This window comes from Protopterus annectens, chromosome 8.part0 (assembly GCF_019279795.1).
Source record: "Protopterus annectens isolate FY-2018-M chromosome 8.part0, PAN1.0, whole genome shotgun sequence".
In the NCBI taxonomy this organism is placed as follows: domain Eukaryota; kingdom Metazoa; phylum Chordata; order Ceratodontiformes; family Protopteridae; genus Protopterus; species Protopterus annectens.
Genome location: NC_056741.1, coordinates 715,918,985 through 715,932,649, shown reverse-complemented (window position 1 = coordinate 715,932,649; position 13,665 = coordinate 715,918,985). Strand labels below are relative to the sequence as shown.

Here is a 13,665-nt window from a genome sequence, read left to right as displayed (position 1 = left end):
AAAAGCATTTGATGTTCTGAAACAGAAAACTGCCAGTCCACCCCCACTGAGATATTGTGATGTTCACAAACCTGTAACTCTTTCACGTGATGCTTCAAAGTATGGTCTTGGTGCAGCATATGTCTTCAAGAAGGCATACCAGTAACCTATGCACACAGAACGTTAACCCAAACTGAAATGCAGTATGCACAAATAGAGAAAGAGCTTTTGGCAGTAGTGTTCGCATGTTCAAAGTTCTATGACTATATTTATGGCAAACCTATTAAGAGACTGATCACCAACCTCTAGTGACAATTCCAAAAAAGCCAATACATACAGCCCCAACACGCTTGCAACGCATGATGTTAAAATTGTAAAAGTACAATTTCAACATTGTCTATACAAAATGCACATTTCTATACCTTGCTGCTGCTTTGTTGAGAGCACCCAGACAAACAACCGAACAGCATGACAATGAGAAAGTAGACTTTGAAGGCATGGAAGTCAAATTTTTCCACATTGTGTCTTGATGAACTTAGAGATCATACAGCTTCAGACCCAAGTCTCCAGAAGCTGAAACGTTATCAGTCAAAGATAGCCAGCACGACAAACTAGTTTACGACTTGACACACAGAAGTATTTTCCTTACAGAGATGAGCTTTTGATGGAAGATGGAATCATCCTGAAAGGTCAAAGTGGTAATTCCTTCAAGATTACAACAGGAATATATCAACATTTTACTCAATAGTCACCCGGGTACTAATTCTACCAAATAAAGGGCAAGAAGCATAGTATTTTGGCCTTCTATGTTAAAAGTTATAGAAAAGGAAACTAGCATGTTCCATTTGCAACAGCACTAAATCGCACCAACAAAAAGAACCACTTCAGCTAAACCAGATTCCTGAACTACCATGGCTGACAGTTGCTACTGATATTCTCAAATGGAATGGTCAACATTACTTAGTATTAGTAGTCTCTTATTCAAATTGGTTTGAAGTTGACCTTCTTCCTAATTTAACGTCCAGCACTGGCATTACAAAATTGAAGAGACATTTTTCTGTTCATGGTAGCCCACACAAAGTAGCATCTGAAAATGGTGCAGTTTACAAATCATCAGTTCAAGAATTTTGCTGAGTCTTGGGACTTTGTCCATGTTACTAATGGTTCTGAGTATCCACAATCCAATGGATTAGCTGAGTGTGCAATTAAAAGTGCAAAGTACTTGTTGGAGAAATCCTGGAGAGATGGTACCAATGGTTTTCTTGACCTACTTAATCTCAGAAACATTCTACGAGATAAGGTGATTGGTTCACTTGCTCAGAGGTTGATGTCCAGATAGACTAGAACAACTCCTCTGATCAGTAAACACGGACTCCAAATGCAAACAACAACAAATAATTTAGACTCAACTTTTGAAAACACACCAGTCACAAAAGCTGTACTATAATAAATCCAGCAAACCGCTCAGACCATTAAGACAAGGAGAGACTGTTAGAATGCAAACATCTAAAGCATATGACCGAACGGGAATTATCAAAAACATTTGTGATGAACGAGATTTTACATTGTACAATCTGATGGAATGGAATCTGATGGAATGGATTTTAGAAGGAATTGAAGGCACACATTACCAGTCTGATTTTAGAAGGAATTGAAGACACACATTACCAGTCTCCAAACCAATGAGGCAGCAGATTGCCTGTGCCACTGAGACTCTCTCAGACTGACTCTACACTTGTTTGAATTTCAGAGTATAATATACTTTCTTCAAGTAATCCTGATGTAATCCCTGAAGTTCCAATTGTTAAAGAATTCCCAGAGACTGTCCCTGTTGCTAAATGCAGTCACAGTTTTTTTGTCAAGTCAAAGAAAACTTTACTGTCATTCAGAAATCACACAAGTGTAAAAACTGAATGAAATTCCGTGTCACCGGACTCAGTGTGCAGACAACATATAGAATATTTTCACACACATTTGCACATATAACACCTAGCTACTACATCACGGACATGCAAGTAGACAGACTAATACTACACATAATTAGAAACACATTTTAACACTATCGCAGTGAACACTTACTTGCATGAGACTTTAGTATTGCACAGGTACTTGATTAAGACATTGCACTGAACCTTGCACAAAGAAAGACTTTTAAATATTGCACTGTAAATAGAGTATTGCACTATGGACCTTAGAGTATTGCACTATGGTTAATTTATGAATTCTTAACATGTATTGCACTGAAAGAAGATATATTTTACTGCATTGCTACTGCTCTACTCTAGATGGCCTATAAGTTAACAGTCATGGTGAATACTGCACGAAGTATTAGATGAGACTGGTAACCAGGTTAATGCACAATATGAGGCAAGCTACTATAGTTTCTACTGACCCAGATGAGTATCATGGAACGTAGTTGTTACTAGTGTTCAGCAGCCTGATGACATTACGGAAAATGATACTCTTAAATCTTGTAGTTCTGCAACGTATGCTTCAGAAGCGTTTTCTGGATGATAGATGCAGTAACTTGGACTTGAGTTCATGTGTTTGATGTTGATGTAATATCTAGCTTGTAAAATATCTTGTTCTGCTATTGCATGTTGAGCAAATCAAAGGAGGAGAATGTAGATCATTGCGTGTATTGTACCTAGTCAGCTACTGTAGCTAGATAGCACATGCATATAAGTTAATGAACACATGCAACATCAGTGCCATTTTGTATAGTCAGTCAGACTGAATGCAGGCATGAATGGAGATGCACATGTGAGTGTGTTTTGAAGTAATGAATCAGTCAGTTGGCTTAAGTATACATTCCAGTTACAGCTCCTGATGTGTTTATGTATAAATAAACAACTTGAACCCATCACATTGCTCAGCGTCTCACTTGAATACAAGAGACATGTGATACCATCATAAAAGTCTTCCACAAAAAGGAAATAACAATGAGGATGACGTACTTAATGGTGATCAATGATGGAGTTAAGTTACATGTCCTGAATGCAGAAATATGCACTTTGCCTATATTACAAGATAAGCCTCTACTTTATTATGGAATACTGGGTATGAAGTGATTTCCTTTACATGAGTGGGAAGTGATTTCCTTTACATGAATGGGAAGTGATTCCCAGAGTTTGAGACCAAAAGCAGAGAAGCTATATTTTCTGCACTGACGTTTGGCAGTGTGGATTTCAAGTAAAGATCCACTGTAGTCTTGACTTCTGTACTGTATACTGTAGGGGAATATTTTTCAGGTGAGTTTGGATACTAAAGGGGGGAATCTGCCAGGCAAAGACTAAATAACTGGGATGAACACGTATGAGTTCAGCCTTCTGTGCTTGGCTTTTGATAATGGTTGAGAGTGGTGTTCCCGCTTTAGGGAAACAGTGACAAATCTTCATATTTTATTAGTGACAGACTGAATAGCTTTTTCATTCTTGTATCAGGAATCATCTATTAATGGGAGCCCACCTTTTCCTGTGGTTGCTCTTGGTGCACAAAACAAAAATGGGTTAGTTTCCAGCACCAGAAGAGGATACTGTTTACTTTGTTTACACCCAACATGTACTGCCCAGATTGACAGACTTCCAAACTCATTTCTGGTCTGTCATCTCAACATCAGAAGCCTAAACAACAAAATCCATAGCCTACATGGACTCTTAGCTGTTCACTCCCCTGATATCCTCTGCCTCACAGAAACCTGGCTAAAACCAATAACCAAAGATAACGAAATACCCCCCCCACACACACACACACACACACACACAGTACAACATCCATAGACTGGACCGGATCTCCAAGAAAGGTGGCGGGGTGGCTGTACTTTACAAGTCTACCCTAACAATCACAACTGACACCCAACAGCCACCTCAGTTTGGCAATGCAGAAATTCTCATCACCAAACTAGTAATAAACAAAAAATAAATGCAGATACATTGCCTGCATTTATATTCCACCCGGCAAGAATAATACTCTAGAAAATATCTTACAATGGCTAGCTTCTAACTATCCCCAGAAAACCATTGTCTGGGGGACTTTAACATTGATTGGAACTCCTGTTCCTGTGAAACTCCCTCCGCCCATTTAAACCTCCATGGGTTTACTCAGATTACCACCCCCATCAGATTTATCAAAAATAGAGTCAAATATAGTATCCTTGATTGGATATTTATTAACAGCCACCCCCAAAAGTACAAGTCAGGTACATTACCCAATGATCTAAGTGATCACTGCCTTACCTATATTATTAGGCTCAAAGCCGACATTCCCAACCAGCCCACTTACAAAACTATAAGAAACATCAGGAACGTTAACCTTGACAACTTCCAAAATTAACTCAAAGCATGTAATTGGAATGTCTTGAAACGATTCCCATTACAAGAAGCAGATGAGTACTTCAGTACCAGATTTCTGGCTATCCTTAAACACCATGCTCCTACCTGTACCATCCATGTAAAAGCCACAGTTGCACCGTGACTATCTAAAGAAACAAAAATTAAACTAAGAAACAACGCCTGGGCCAGATGGCATGTTACCAAAGCCCCTATGGACCAAGTAAGATACCAGCAGCTAAGGAATCAGACCAAAAAATCTGTCATTCTAGACAAAAAAAAAATCACTACACACTCCTACAAATAAAATATCAGCTAAAACCTCAAAAGCTCTGGGCTGGTATTAACAATCTTCTCCACCCAGGCTGTTCCACCACTTCTACCCCATCAGCTGCCCTTGATAAATCCCCTGTAGAAATTGCAAACAGCTTCAACTCCTTTACTGAAACTAGCCAGTCTCTAGCTACCCATCGCACTCCATCAGATACAAACACCAGCTATGGCACATCTCTAGCCATGATCCACCCAGCAATCAACCCATCTTTACCTTTCAAACCATACCTACCAACCTGATCCGTCCTTACTCAAAAAGCTAAAACATACTACACTAGCTGCTGACCACCTCCCAGCTGAATATCTTTAAAAAGCAGCTGATGCCCTTAGCACTTCCCATTTCTACTCTGATCAACAGATCCATCTCAGAAGGATCCATCCCAGCAATATGGAAAATATCACATTATACCTCTCCATAAAGGAGGGAGTTCCACAGAATTATCTAACTTTAGATCTATAAGCATTCTTTCACCACTAGCTAAAATCATGGAAAGATGCATATACAAACAAATCATGCACTTTCTTATTCAAAACGGAAAGCTCGCCGACTCGCAGCACGGCTTTAGGCCATTCCACAGTACCACCACGGCTCTTCTATCTTTCTCTAATGTCATCAATCTTCATCACAACAACAACAAATTATCTTCAGCACACTTCCTGGATCTTTCAAAAGCTTTCGATACTGTCAACCATCAGCTACTGCTCAATACCCTACAAACCATCTGTTTTGACCAACACGCAATACAATGGTTTCACTCCTACCTAAACGGTAGACAGCAGGCTGTCTTATGACAGAGCAAGCTGCCATCCCAACTTCCTCTAACTCTAGGTGTCCCACAAGGGTCCATATTAGGTCCCCTTCTTTTCTCTATCTTTACCAATAATCTGCACACCACCATCCCAGGAGCCACCTGCATCCAATATGCAGATGACTCAATGCTAATATGCTCCGCCTCCTCTCCTACACAACTTCTAACCCTCACCCAGACCACTTTCAGCATGGTAGAAACATGGCTAGCTAATCGCCGCCTGCTTCTAAATCCTAACAAAACCAAGCTACTACTTTTCTCCCATAACCGTTAAATTTCTCCTCCTTCCTTCAACATCAAATCTAGCAATGACACCATTATTTCCCCTGATGATTATACAAAGCTTCCAGGTGTAATAATAGACTACCTTAAATTTAATAAACATGTAAATCACACTATTAAGTCTGTCAAGAAAAAACTTGGCTCCCTGTACAGAGCCAAACCATTCCTCACCCCCTAGCTAGGGTAGCTATTGGAAGATCACACCTCTTCTCTACCCTTATGTATGTCTCCCCTGTACTCACCAACCTATACAAAACTGATCTCAACAAATTATCAGGATGTTACAATCATATAGCCAGATTCACTACTGGCATGGCTTTTAGGACTCACCATTGCCAGAACCTCAAAGCAGTGAGATGGCTAGAGTATCCTACCCTTCTACAGTTCAACCAGCTTACAGTAGCGCATAAAATGCTCCATCAACCTGATAACACCCCTGCCCTCAAAAATATTCTCACCCCTCATAGTGCCCCCAGGCCACTATGCTCAACTGATAAACTATTGATACTGACCCAAAAATCCAACAACTCTGCAGGCGATGCTATATTTGCCAACTCAACCGGTAAAATCTGGAATCTACTCCCTACTACCGTTACCAAGGAAACCTCACTATCCCTATTTAAAAGAGAACTCAAAAATACCTCACATCTCATTGGTTGTGCTCTTGTTCTAAACCTAACAATTTCACTAATACATGTCTTGCTACCCAACCTGCTGTTTAGCCAAGTATTTATGCCTCATAGCATTTGGATGTCTAAGCATTGTGAATTATGAAATCTGACTGTATTCTATGTTCACATTTTCTGATACGTCTCTGCCAATCAGATGCAAGTTTGCACATTGTGTATATCGATATATGCCTGTATTCCTTGTCTATATTTTTTTAAACATGTCTGCCTGAGTTCATCACTCAGCGATATATGTACTGTCTCTTTTTTGGTAAGTGGAGCTTTTCTCCCCGGGCCTCCGCTGAAAATGGACATATATCCAGTCAGATTATCCCGGTCAACAAATGCAAAATAAAATAAATAAATAAAAGATAGCAGGTAAGGGATAGGTCCAACCACATTCTTAAGAACATAAACAAACTGGCATTTTCAATAGTGTTTAAACCTCTTTTCTTAGTAAGGTGCAGACTTTGAAATGTTTTTGTTTCATGCTGAAGGGCATGCATTTAGCTTTTCAGGAGTTAAGTATTTTACCACTAATCCAGTTAAGAAGCAAGTGGAAATGTGACTACAGCTGAAGTCCCAGGGAAGGTACTGAGTCACTAGAGTAGAAAATAATATAATTAGCATATAGCAGAAGTCAGAGTTAATACAGGTAATAGGAAAGTTTATTGGTAAAGACAGAAAACAGTACAGGGACTAGTGACCCCCTAAGGTACTACTCCTTTAAGAAGGGAGGCTTTTCAGGGAAGGAAGAGCCAAACTGTACTGAGACTTTACAGTTGGACAAATGAAAAACAGACAGATGTTTTAATGACTAATGTTGAATTCAAGCATGTGGTCAATAAGGCTAGAGTGGTCTACTAAGTCAAATGCTATGGTAAGATCAATAAATATTGCACCTATAGGCAAGTCTTGGTCCAGATTGAGAAGAATTCTGTCAATGACTGCCCAGTGAGCTGTCAATGCACTCTTTCTAGTCTAGAAGCTAAGTTGTTTGTGGGAAACGTACTGCTGGACCATACTGTGCAATTTGGGTGTAAATTAGCTTTTCAAGTACCACATCTAGTGCAGGTAAAAAGGAAATTAGCTGAAAATGCCAGCAAGATGTCCTCCGGTTCGATTCTCAGCTAGGGAGCCTTCTGTGCAGAGTCTGCATGTCCTCCCTGTGGTCGCAAGGGTTTCCTCCGGGTGCTCCAGTTTCCTCTCACATCCCAAAGACATGCTGTAGGTGGACTGGACACTAAACTGGCCCTAGGCGTGAATACATGCATGTGTGCGCCTTCTGTGGAAGGTTAGGCGCCTGGCTGGCAACTCGACACCGTAAAACTCCACTGCCAATCATGAGCGGACAGATGATCTGCTGTGGCGACCCTTAACCGGAAAAAGCCGAAAGAAGATTTCTCATACCTTCTTATATTCCTCAACACCCCTAGCCTCCTTTTCCTCTCCATGTTTTTCATGCCCTTCTCTTCTTCCAGTCCCATGTTCTTTACATCATTCTCCCTGTAACCTTCCCTCGCCATACCACCCACTTAAGAAGCCATTTTCACGTCTCTCTCCTGATCTTAACTCGCCTTCAAATTTCCCTTCACTCCTGTCCACTCCAACCACCTCAATTCCTCTGTGATTCTTAAGCTTTACTGTCTCATTACTCTGGATCAGCTGTTCTACTTTATTTACCCTGCCTTAGTCATTATGTTTTTTTCCTCGTCGGGTCCCTTTTCCCAATTTATCTCTGCCCAAGTCCTACCCTTCCATCCAACAGCCTGGACTACCTTGTGCTGAATTCCTCTCTTCTATGCCTCTTGCATTTACTGTGTGTTCCCCACTCACTATCTTGTACTTTGATGTCATGCAGTCCTCCACTCATCTCTACTTCACTTTGCCTTTACCTCAGCTACAGTGTACATTATAAGCTTTAGCACACCTCTCAAAATCCAAGGCTTCCAGCTTCCCTACTAATACAGGATTATACAGAGTCTACTTTTGATACTATTCTCTACAAACCTCCATATGAAGAGAATACACTTACTTTGAATCTTTTGATTGTCAAATCTTGCCCTGACAATGGTAGGCATATTAATAGGGTCTATGTTATATTACCACATGCTTGCAAAAGGGAACGATAAATAATCGACCCCATGTAAGCAAAAGCTTACAATGTCGAAACCTCAGAAAAGTGATTTATTTCCAAGGGGAAAAAAGATCACTGTTCCAAAATAAAAAAAAAAATAAATAAATAAAAAAAAAAAAAAAACTTAAAAACATTACATAATGTGGGGGGGCTGTGCCCCCCACACCCCTCTACTTAAATATACCAACTCTGAGATCGCACTACAGTGCCAAAAACAGCAAAGTAACAAAAGCGCCAAGCGAATTCTTTCCTAGGGAAAGAATTCGCTGAAAAGCTGCTTCATTCTTTTCGGTTCGATCAAGACGCATTCGACAAACTGCATTTGCGACCTGGTAATAGGAACCCTGTTAATAGGTACCCCATCTTAAGGATGGCTGTCATCTTGGTGATGCTGACTTCCCTGCTATTTTGGTATCTTCTGACAAGCAGTCGCTCATAGCAGGGCTTGTCACTTACTCCTTCTGAGTCTTATAAATTATCTACTTTGCACATTCCATTTCTCATACTTCAACCTCTAAATATCTGCATCCTGGCTTCAGAGAATTTTTAAACTGCTGTTCTGCCCTCCCTTTCTACTTACTTTAATATATTTAACCCCATCCCTGCCAAACACTGAGCCACCCCAATCAGACTTAGTCCATTTAGTCCCCCACTGTAGGGACTCAGTACAGAATGGAGGTGAGAAGCTTTCAGACAGGCCATCATACAATCAGTCATGAGGAGTGCTTGTGCCCTTGCGGCCATCCTGGTAGGTGAAGGCATTTCTTTAAGCCCTAAACCCTAGGTTATGTCAGCACCTACATCACTAGAAACCTTCTATACTCGTCTGTCCTGCAAATGCACTCCTCCAAACAAACACCATCTAGAGCTACTGTCACAGGCTTGGTAGTGCCAAGCCCACATCCTCCCAGTCCAGTGGAGCAGTATAACCAACCACGGACTACCTTTCTTCCCCCAAGAATGGGTCAACCCACGAATCACCTACTCACTTCCTGTCCAGGCTCTTCCAGTTCCTGAGACACTACTCAAATTCAGGTTTGTCTGCAAAGCTGTCAGGGCTTAGTCCTCTGTACCATAAATCTTGGCTTAACTGTACTGTTTCCCTTAGGCTGCATTGTAAGTCTATTTTTGTCTTAAATACCTCAAATTTCTCAAACATTATGTTCTTTACTACTTCTATGAATATGACTAACAGAATGCAGCTGTCAGCAAACAAAAACCATCTCCTCTCCTACCATCTTCCTCTGTTGCTTTCCTAACTTTACTTGCCATTACTTTCATGGCTGTTGCAAAGTAGCCTGGTGAATACAGGACACCCTTGTCTGGTACATGCTTCAACATGCTTTCTAAACCTGTCCCTTGTGTCCACCTCCTCCAAAACTTTCATAATGAACACCCATTCTATTCTACGGAATCAAAAGATTTTTCATATCTCACTATTATTCCTGCACATAGGGTTTCATTTCTTACTTCAAAGAATTTTAACAACTTCCAAAAGACATCTTCATTTTGATAAATCCTAAATGTCGCTTCTGCATTAATTCAGGCAACAATTTTTGTAGTCTGCTTGTTTAAGTCTTTGGAAAGACCTTCCCATTTGTGATGATTAGGGGTAATGGACTGAGGCCACTCTCCATATGCCCCATCTGTAGCTGGTGTTTTTTGTCTCTTACCAGTACCTTTGTATCCCGAACTAATCTAGGTGGCAGCCATTCTACAGCTCTACAGTATATTCCTGCCACAACCTACCTTATTTTCCATCTGCACTACTCCTCACAGTCTCCCCCTCTTTCAGTCTCCTAATGGCTTTTGCTTGCTTCTTCCTGCATTATGGGTGCCTACGGCTCGTCTCCTCTTCCAAGAGAGTATCTCTCTGCTACCTGAAACATTTTTCCACTCCACTTTCTCACACTGAGCTGTACAGGTTAGCAAAAAAAGTACAGTTAGGCAGGAACTTCTCTTAATCTGTACACGTCTGAACAGGTCTTTCGTTGCGGCAGTGCTAACTCCCATGGACACCTGCTGCAGGAGGCCTGAAGTCTGCCTCAGCTTCCAAAATGTTTCACCCTCTCAGCTGAGCACACACTCTCCCAATTGGATGTGGGGACATCTATGCTACGACAGGGATAGTTTTAGCTCTTTCTTGCCCCTGAAGAAGGGGTCAAGAAAAAGGCAAAGTACCCACCCAAGGGGATGACAACTCAAACACAACAAGAAATAAACAAAACTTATAAGGAAGAGCGTCTTGCAGAGTTAGGACAGAGGGAAGATTGTAAAAAGAGGAGACTGTACACCAAACCTAACAGTTTGGTAAAAGGTCGGAAACATATGAGGGTGCAGCGAACAAAATATTACTGCAAAAGTTTACATACTCAAACACTCACAATTACGTTAAGTTCCTATACAGTTTGTACTATGTTCTTATAATGTCAACTGTCGCAGTAGTACTAACTCTTGAAATTATTCACAAAGCTTACAGCTTATGGGATGGATGACTTTGGGAATGAATGGGTTGTAAGAGCCCCTGAAGGACAGCCATGGCAAAATCTACCCTGAATGAGTAGGTAATGTCCAGGATGCACTGTCTGGAGGAGTATGCAAAGTGTCAACCAGGTAGCTACTCTAGGATGGCCTGGGTGCTAAGTGTCCACCCAAAGAAAAGGTGCATTTGATGCTACTGCCCTAGCACAGCGTGTCCTGATGTGTCCTGGTGTAGATGCCTTCCCTACCATTTGCAAAGAATTTGAAAAGTTGGTCTGTTTCCTCTTCTTTAGTCTTTTCTAGATAAAATCTCATTTATCCAAGTACTGCAGTAACTGGCCCATAAGGGCAGTTAGCCTAGTACTAATCTATGAACCTATGAACAAGCAGGGCACACAGAATTCATTCCCCTTGCTCTCTGGGATAAGGTAAAACAATGTGAGGTTGACTACCTGATTAAGACAAGCTTCTGTCGTTAGCTAGGGCATGAAGGTTGGGTTGGTGCAAACGGTAAGCCAGCCCTTTGGAAAATGAGGAAAGGCTATTTGCACACAAGGGCCTGCAATTCATAAATCATTCTAGCAAATATTATGGCCACTAGGAAGACAGTTTTCAATGTCAAAACGTTTTAGACATGCTGTGGCTCCTGGCTCAAATGATGGTAGGGTCCGTTTTTACAGTACACTGTTAAAAGTCCCAAGTGGGGAGAGTTCCTTCTTAAGTGGTCTGAATTGCAAGACCAATTTAAAGAATTGCTTCACTGGCATTAATGGTTAAAGTGGAATCCCAAGCCAAGCAGACAGAGAGCAGATGTATGCACTTTCAATGAGGCACAAGTCAAGTCTAATTGGTAACAGTTTGAAAAGTACTGAAGGATCACAAACACTATTGTCTGGTATGGTTCCAAACCCACTTTATGGCACCAAATGGAGAACCTTTTCCATTTTGCTATATATGACTTCCTTAAATTTGGTCCTTAACTTCACTCAAGATTATACATGAGCTTAAAGCAGGATGGGTACTGCACAACCCCAGCTGACAGTTTTAAAGCATTCATGTTGGTATGCAGAAGTAAACCCTTGATCCAAGACAAGAGATCCATTCAGTGAAAAAGTAGTACAGCCTCTCTTCACTCCATGCTCAAGAAAAGGGAAAATAAAAGTTGCCTTGGCAAAAAAGGTGCAGTGAGCATAATTTCAGTTATCTTCTCCTGCCCTTTTTAAATTACCATAAGAAGAAGAGGGATGGGAGGAAAGACCAAAAGAGACAGATCAGCCCAAATGATTGAGAAAGCATCTGTTGCCCATGCCACTGAGTTTGGTGCCTTGGTGCAATATTTTCAAAACCATTTGTTTTCTGGAAAAGTAAAAAGCATACTGCTGGTTCAGACTACCTGTGGACTCGGTCCAGAAACACATTATTTTTGGAGTATCCGTTTCAATGTCCTTGCTTCCACTCTGCTTAGCTAGTTTGTCAGGACATTTTCCTGGGATGTGATGAATGATGACCCAAGGGTCAGATCAGACTCTTAAGCCAAATTCAAGGCTTCAAATGCTACCCTACACAAAATCTAAGATTGGGTTCTTCCCACAACTTGATGGACCATATGACTGTTGAGTTGTCTTTAAGAATATGTATGGTGCTGGTTGCCATACCTGTTTTAATGTCATCATGGCTAAAACTAGCCATGAAGACACTGGCAGCACAGCAGTTAGCATTGTCACCTCACAGCAAGAGGAGTCTGCATGTCTTCCCTGCATTTGAGTGTGATTCCTCTGGGTGCTCCGGTTTCCTGTCACATTTCGAAGACATGGGTCTAGAGCGTTTCTCTCGGGGCTTCCGCTGAAAATGGCTCTGTCTCAGTCAGACTTTCCCCAGTAAACACACATTAAATAAATAAGTAAATAAATAAATAAACTGCCGCCATTGTCTCTCTGATGCTGATGTGCTATTTCCACTCGTTTTTTCTCCAGGGCCACTGAATAACCTCATCAGGCTACCTCCAAGGAATCTATAACCAGTACCTGGGTGTCTGAGCACAGTTTGAAAGGGACTTCATGATTGAGATTTATTTGCTGAATCCACCATAAGAGTTTTTTCTGATGCAAGACAGGAGGAGTATGAGAATTAGCCCGAGTGGCTGTAGCACAATCATCATCCATGAAGAATCTTTATAGAAATACTGAAGAGGTTGCATGGATCTAGTTGAATGAGCTCTCAAAGGATTTGGCAAGAATAAACCCAATTTACTGTAGACAAAAAAAATGCAATCAATTAGACACTTGGCTAAGATTACTTGGGTAACTGGCTTACCCAACCTGAAAAGGAAACAAATAACTGATTGGACTTTCTGAATTTGTTAGTTTTATGCAGATAGAAACGTAATTGTAAATGTCCAACAGATGCTAAATGTATTCCCCTTTGTTGGAGAAATTTGGAAAGATGACTGGAAGGGTGGATGAATTGATTAATGCTGGATCCTGACACCACCTTAGGAAGAAAAGATGGGTTAGTTCGTAAAGACACTATCTTTAAGAAAAATGAAGTAAGTGGGTTTAGATCATCAGGCTTGCAGTTCTGAAACTCTCCTAGCTGAGGTAACAGCTACCAAAAAAAGAAGTTATGTACTCATCATGACATTCCATGTG

At 40.9% G+C, this 13,665-nt stretch overlaps 1 protein-coding gene across 2 annotated transcripts in view; it reads right to left on the bottom strand.

The window, feature by feature from the left end:
• ASH1L (ASH1 like histone lysine methyltransferase) overlaps nt 1–13,665 on the bottom strand; it is a 3,741,676-nt gene that overhangs the window by 1,977,247 nt on the left and 1,750,764 nt on the right. The window lies entirely within an intron of this gene.